This window comes from Lipotes vexillifer, unplaced genomic scaffold, assembly GCF_000442215.2.
Source record: "Lipotes vexillifer unplaced genomic scaffold, Lipotes_vexillifer_v1.1 scaffold217, whole genome shotgun sequence".
In the NCBI taxonomy this organism is placed as follows: Eukaryota; Metazoa; Chordata; class Mammalia; order Artiodactyla; family Lipotidae; genus Lipotes; species Lipotes vexillifer.
Genome location: NW_006788200.1, coordinates 2,778,352 through 2,786,188, shown reverse-complemented (window position 1 = coordinate 2,786,188; position 7,837 = coordinate 2,778,352). Strand labels below are relative to the sequence as shown.

The 7,837-nt window shown below is 42.9% G+C and overlaps 1 protein-coding gene across 1 annotated transcript in view; it reads left to right on the top strand.

Annotated features, from left to right (window-relative positions):
- Positions 1-1,211: 1,211 nt before the first annotated feature.
- Positions 1,212-7,837, top strand: part of SAR1B (secretion associated Ras related GTPase 1B) — a 28,442-nt gene continuing 21,816 nt past the window's right edge. Inside the window, exon 1 of the mRNA XM_007461365.1 lies at positions 1,212-1,338. The gene's annotated coding sequence lies outside the window, so the exon portion shown is untranslated. The remainder of the gene's footprint in view (positions 1,339-7,837) is intronic.

Sequence of the window (7,837 nt, the reverse complement as noted above, 5' to 3'; positions counted from 1 at the left end):
AGGAATCATAATTTAGATTTCTATCTAAAGGCTCACTAAAATGCCAGGGATATCAGGAAAGAAAGGCAATCCAGGAAAAGCGCTGTGGAGTAATCTTGAGGAGCCTGGTGAAGGGCCTCAAGCTACTTAAAAGTATTTATTAAACCAAACTGAATTTGAGACTAGGTGAGTGGAAAGGAGAATAGAGGTGAACCCAGACTGGAACAGCAGGCTCCTCCAGCTCAGACCAATGGACTCCAGGGAAATTCTTTAACCCCTTGAGGACAAAAATGTACCTAGGAGTCCTTCATATTATGAATGAATCACTTGCTTATATGTATTAAGCACCTATTGTATGCCAAGCACTGAAAACGGGTTCAAGAGAGGAAAGGCAGATATGGTTCTTGCCTGTTGGGGGAGGCTATAGATAAATAATCATACATATTTAATTGTAAAATTATAAGCAAGATAACTTCAATGATAAGGTAAATTGTACAGTTGCTGGGGAAACCTGAAATAGAGGGCTTAACCAAGTCTGAGAGGGAGGCTTTGATGAGAGAGCTATCTGTGCTGAGACCCGAAGAGTGTGTAGGAGTTAGCTGGGTGGAGAGGAGAGATCTGGGGAAGCAGTTCTGGCATAAAGAATGACAAGTGCAAAGGGAGGACCAATGGAGTAAGGCATTTCCTGAGGCTGGAATGAAAGAGGGGGAGACCCAGCTGAGCCAGTTACAGGCTTTGTTGGAAATCTATCGAATAACTCTGCTTCAGTCCCCAAACACCTCCTTGTTCTGTCCGCATCACCTAGAATCCTAGGCTCAAGAGCAATCTTGGAAGCGCTATCATCACACTTTCATTCAAGGCACCCGAGTATTCCCATTTGAATACATTTAAGAAAAGTAACATCCATGAGCAAAGAACGGCCGGGGTCAAGACAGAGTCTTGTTTAAAGCTCATAGTTACATAGTTACATTTTGTAAATTACTTGTTTAACTCAAGAAACAGGTGCACTTTGAAAATGTATTTTTTCAGAAAAGCATGTCACGTATAAACTCCCCAAGCTGGGAACCGGTGTTACCTTCTCTGCCTAGGCCCGCAGCCCGTGCTGCCCCTTCAGGCGTGTATGGGGAGCAGGTCCCAATTCTGGGAGCATTCAGCGGTCGGACTGACCGCGGAACCGCCAGGAGGCGGAACTAGAGGCGCGCGGCGCTGCTGTCCTGCGAACCTTCGAGAGAGAAGCACCCACCGGCCCGGAAGGAGCTAGCGCGGACTAGGGCCGCGGCAGCCATCGCGCTTTGCAGTTCGGTGTCGGAGTGAGTAGGGTCGACGCCAAGCAAGGAATTGTGTTCTCTCCAATCGCAGGTAAGTGGCGGCCTCTCCTCCCCGGAGAACCGGCGGGCGGCAGCTGTGGACCCCGGGAAAGGAGCGCCTTTCGGGCCTGGGCCCACCCAGTGCCCCTGCCTGTAGCCGGGCGAGGAAGGGGCTCCTGTTTTCTGCCCTGGAATCTGGCGGCGGGAAAGAGGACGGGCTCCTTTCGTGCTTCGCGGGGCCTCTCTGACGGTCATCCGGGTACGACACCGCTGCTGTCAAACGGTGTGTTATTTCAGAAATGAACGAGATGACTCTGAACTGCAGGCAAGCCCTTCCTTCCCCTCGGCCTCAGTTTCCTCACCGAGTAAGGTGAAGGCGGCGGGATCATTGACAGCTCAAGAGGCTGTGACGCGGCGTGTTGTTCTCAGCTCTCCCACTTAGTGTGGGGACAAATCGAACTTCCTTTCCCACTAGTGGTTAACGTCTTCCCATAGCCCAAGTCCCAGTTGAGTGGGAAAAAGATACACTGTTGGGGGAAAACTGCAATGATTTAGGGATTATTTCAAGAGTTTCCAACAAGATAGAAATTTATTTTGACAACAGCGAAAACTCTGACATTGTTGACGAAAAAACCCAAACTCGTCAGGAATTTAAGGTGTTAGGTACAGGGGCAAAATGAGGTGAAGAAATCCTTTTAATTTGAAAAACTAAACCTAATATTAGTTGCATGTTTTTATTGATATATCAAGATCTATACTACCACTGTGTCTCACACTGAAGAATGTCCTGTGTTCAGTGTTGTTAGAATACGAATTAGAGTAAGTCTAAATGAAGCAAATGAAAGAAGGAAAGGAACATTTGTTTTCTACTGTGTGTAAGGCGCTAGCTATGCACACAGCAATCCAATGAGGAAGTAATAGTATCATCTCTATTTTACACATGAGGAATACAGGAAGGTTTACATTTTATCAATAATTAGTGGTGCTGATATTTCAAAGCAATGTGTATATCAAACGTTGCTTTAGTGGGCTTGCGTTCGTCACCAAAATATTTTGAACGTTAAAAACTTTAGGATAGTTCATTGGTGTTTTCTGAGTTTGCAGAAGAGGAAGGTGTTGCCTTCATTTTAGAAATATTAAAGAAGCACTGTCATTAATTATGCAGATTAGCAGTTTGAATAGGGTACATTTTAACCTTCCTTTGCCTTGCACTTCAAGCAAGAATTGAGACCAAAGAGTAGGCTATCAGAAGTGAAAATCACTGCCACATCATTTGAAGCTTATAAATCAGAATTCTGTAGTAATGATTCATTATTTCTCCACCCTCTTCTTTAAGTACACTTGGCTGAAACTCATTTAAATTATTTTTCTGCAAAACATTACTAAGCAAATAATTTTCAAATCATGGTATTGAAAAGTTTCTCTTCCTTGTATATAGCTTTTAGAACAATTTGAGTTAAAAGTATTTTAATGATTGAATTTGTCATTGCTTATGTCAGTTTTTTTTTTCTTTATTCGTTATAGCCAAGTTCAGTACTTAGGTGCGCAACTTTTTTAATATAGAGTTTTTTTTCCTTTCCTCTTAAAAAATCCTATTTATATTTGTCATAGATTTAATCTTATTTTAATCGAGCATCACTTTTTGTTCATGACATGAACTAAAAGGTTTAGTTTTTAGTTCCATTATTATAATTGCTATACATTCAATCCTAAAATGTTTTCTAGAGTTTTTTTATTTGCACCACCGTTTCAATAAAGGTTGTAAAAAGAAAATTTAACAATTTTAGGGGTGAGTATTTATAAAGTAACATTGTCTTAAAACATTCAACATTGTCACTGTCCATACTTTTAGCAGAGTTGGCCCTCCGTATCCACGGGTTCCACTCTAAGGATTCAACCACGGATGGAAAATATTTGGGGGAAAAAATTCCAGAAAGTTTGAAAAAGCAAAACTTGAATTTGCCAAGTGTTGGCGACTATTTACATGGCATTTACAACTATTTGCTTATTATTTACATTGTATTAGATATTATAAGTAATTGAGAGATCATTTAAAGTATACTAGAGGATGTGCGTGGATTATATGTAAATACTATGACATTTTCTATAAGGGACTTGAGGATGGGGTGTAGGGGCCTGGAACCAATCCTCTAGGACACCAAGGGACGACTGAAAGGCATAGGGCCTTGCTGAAATTCTACAAAACATGGTCAAGCAGAGTTTGGCCTTTGTATTTCTAGTACTGTTTGAATCTGAGAGAGAGGTATGTATAGTTCCTAAATTACTTTACAGATAGTATACTACTAATCTTATGGAATATGTACATATTTTAATCATAAGCCTGACAAAATTGTGTAGAAAATTGTGATTAATCTCTCCTAGTGAAATTTCCTTACCTGGATTTGAAGGAAACTCTTCTAACGCCTTTTCTGGTGACAGTGATGGTGCTATTACTATTTAAAGTAAAATCAGAACATTATGAAAAAAAACTTTTTCATATTAATAGTTGTTAATATTGAAGTTAACTTGAAAATTGGCATTTAAAGTTTTGTGATTTGAATTTTAATTAACTTAGTTTGAAAGAATTAATACCACCTTATATGGGGTAGTATTCAAAGTGTTTTCATGTACATTATCATAGTTAATCATTCTTAACATTCTGTGAGGCAGGTGGTATTTCCCTTATATGGAGAAGCAAACTGGCACTCAGAAAGATTGGCTTTCCCAGAATGAAATTATGGTATTTCGAAAGATGCACATTCAGAACTTACCTGGTGGTCCAGTGGTTAAGACTCCGAGCTTCCACTGCAGGGGTCACAGGTTCCATCCCTGGTGGGGGGAAGTTCCCCTTGCTGCATGGCGCGGCCAAAAAAAAAAAAAAGATGCACATTCAGTTTAGATTTTTTAAATTCTAGGACAGGCACTCCATCCATTTTATCACAGCCGTACCATGCTTTGCTTCCCAAAGTTATTAATGTATTGATTCTAGAATTCAATTCTGAATAGGATTTACCTCCTTAGAATATTTTTTATTTTCTATCAGCACTACTTTTTGGAGTATTTATATCTTGTCATCTTATGTGTATTTTTTTCCCTTATGTATATTTTTTAAAAGTTCATAACTGGCGCTTCCCTGGTGGCGCAGTGGTTGAGAGTCCGCCTGTCGATGCAGGGGACACGGGTTCGTGCCCCGGTCCGGGAGGATCCCACATGCCGCTGAGCGGCTGGGCCCGTGAGCCATGGCCACTGAGCCTGCGCATCGGGAGCCTGTGCTCCGCAACGGAAGAGGCCACAACAGTGAGAGGCCCGCGTACCACAAAAAAAAAAAAAAAAACCACATGCCGCTGAGCGGCTGGGCCCGTGGGCCATGGCCACTGAGCCTGCGCATCGGGAGCCTGTGCTCCGCAACGGGAGGGGCCACAACAGTGAGAGGCCCACGTACCGCAAAAAAAAAAAAAAAAAAGTTCATACCTAAATGATTTTGCTAAATTACTTATATTAGTTATAAATATTAAAAGTCCATGTAAATTTTCAACATATAATTTTCTTTATTTTTTAATAATAACTTTATTGAGAGAGAGTACATACCATAAAGGGTACTTGTACATACATTTCTTACCTTTATAAGTGTACAATTCAGTGTTTTTTTTAGTTCATCATGTTGTGCAACCATAACCAGTAACTCCAGAACATTTTCATTACCCCCAAAAGAAACCCAGTACTTATTAGCAGCCACTCCCCATTTCACCTTCCCCCCAATCTGACAACCACTAATCTATTTACTCTAAAGACTTGCCTATCTGGACATTTCATATAAATGGAATTGTCCTTATGAGTTTAATGGGGCAAGGCTTTCAGAAGTTATTTGTAATCTGAGAATTTCTGTTCCATTACACCCTTTGCACTGATTTTCATGTTACTTGAGTAGATCACTTTTCTAATCTGCTTAGCGACTTTTCCTGTTTGGTGTTCATGCAATAAATAAATCTGCTGACGTGTATATCTTTCCTTGTTCTTGACCTTTGCTTTTCACATGTCTTAATAGTGTGTTCATGGTGTTGTGTAACCTGTTCTCAGGGCTCAGGTATCTGTTTGTGGCTAAGTAACTTTTATTCTTAGTTGGCATTTTTACCTCTACTTTATTTTTTTAACATCTTTATTGGAGTATAATTGCTTTGCAATGGTGTGTTAGTCTCTGCTGTATAACAAAGTGAATTAGCTATACATATACATATATCCCCATATCTCCTCCCTCTTGCATCTCCCTCCCACCCTCCCTATCCCACCCCTCTAGGTGGACACACAGCACCAAGCTGATCTCCCTGTGCTATGCAGCTGCTTCCCACTAGCTATGGGTTTTACATTTGGTAGTGTATCTATGTCCATACCACTCTCTCACTTTGTCCCAGCTTATCCCCCCCCCGCCCCGCACCATCCTCAAGTCCATTCTCTATGTTGGTGTCTTTATCCTTGTCCTGCCCCTAGGTTCATCAGAACTTTTTTCTTTTTTCTTTTTTTTTTTGTGTGTGTGTGTGTGGTACACGGGCCTCTCACTGTTGTGGCCTCTCCCGTTGCGGAGCACAGGCTCCGGAAGTGCAGCCTCAGCGGCCATGGCTCACGTGCCCAGCCACTCCGCGGCATGTGGGATCCTCCCGGACCCGGGCACGAACCCGTGTACCCTGCATCGGCAGGCGGACTCTCAACCCCTGCACCACCAGGGAAGCCCACATCAGAACTTTTTAAAAAAATTTTTTTAGATTCCATGTATATGTGTTAGCGTATAGTATTTGTTTTTCTCTTTCTGACTTACTTCACTCCCTCTACTTTAAAATGACTAATGACTCCTAGCTTAAGGAGTTTCTGTTTAAGGATCTCAGAAACTGTGACTTTATAGAAACGTAAATATCTCATTAATTTCTAAAGAAGAGTTTCCCCATATATGTTATTAGTTATCTTGGGACAAATTATACAAAAGCAAATTGGTACCATCCTTATGTAAAAAATCCATTTACCTGCATGGCTTACCCACTCTACCCTCCCTGAGTCCTCGTGGCTCTCACCTACCAACAGTCATCTTCAGTAAGGATTTTGCCGCTTGATTCACAGTCTTGCTTTCTAAAACACTGCCCTCCAATCTTCTAGATGATTCCACTGCCTTTCAGTGTAGAATAGCCCAGCTTCCCGAATCCTTCACCTCTAATTCTCTTCAGCTGCCCATGCCAGAGCCAGGCCTTGGAGCTGGCCACCACCCAGACCCAATCCTTTCTTGAATTCTGAACCCCACATTTTCCTCCACGTGCAGGCACAATTCTGACCCACCTTTCACTTCTCGCACCCTTTTACTACATCTACACCTGCTATTTAGCTAAAGACTCTTCCCCTATTCTTCCATTTCTATTCTGTGAGGAGCCTGCCTTTGTTCCCCACCCCATTCCATGCGCTATCTGCGTTTATACCTTATCCACTCAGACTGAACTTCTGATCAGATTACTTCAGTCTCTGTTGCTAGTACTGTCAAATTCCTGCTCCCCTATCTGTTTTTCATTTGCTGTTCTGGAAGTCCCTAAACCCCATTCGCTCCTTGTTCTCTAAGGCTGAGCATTGCTTGGGGTGGGGGGGTGAGGGATAGAAATCAGTACAGATTGGTACTGCTGTGAATGTTTTTCAACCCTAGCAACTGGCTCTTTTTATTTTTATTTTTTTAATTAATTTATTTTTTATTTATTTATTTTTGGCTGCGTTGGGTCTTTGTTGCTGCGTGAGGGCTTTCTCTAGTTGTGGTGAGCGGGGGCTACTCTTCGTTGTGGTGCGCAGGCTTCTCATTGCGGTGCCTTCTCTTGTTGCGGAACACGGGTTCTAGGCACACGGGCTTCAGTAGTTGTGGCATGTGGGCTCAGTAGTTGTGGCTCATGGGCTCTAGAGTGCCCGCTCAGTAGCTGTGGCGCACGGGCTTAGTTGCTCCACGGCATGTGGGATCTTCCCAGACCAGGGCTCGAACCTGCATCTCCTGCATTGGCAGGCAGATTCTTTTTTTTTTTTTTTTTTTTTTTTTTTGGTTTGGTCTCACTGTTGTGGCCTCTCCCGTTGCGGAGCACAGGCTCCGGACGCGCAGGCTCAGTGGCCATGGCTCACGGGCCCATCCGCTCCGCGGCATGTGGGATCTTCCCAGACCGGGGCACGAACCCGTGTCCCCTGCATCGGCAGGCGGACTCCCAACCACTGCGCCACCAGGGAAGCCAAGGCAGGCAGATTCTTAACCACTGAGCCACCAGGGAAGTCCCTGGCTCTTTTTAGCAATCTTTTAATTTGATCTTTTCCCCACAGTAGCTATTCTTTTTTTTTTAATTTAATTTAATTTAATTTAATTTAGGCTGTGTTGGGTCTTCGTTACTGTGCAGGCTTTCTCTAGTTGCGGCGAGCAGGGGCTACTCTTTGTTGTGGTGTGCAAGCTTCTCATTGCGGTGGCTTCTCCTGTTGCGGAGCACGGGATCCAGGCACGCGGGCTCAGTAGTTACACACCTTCTTCATCTTTCCTGGCCTTCCTTCCTTCT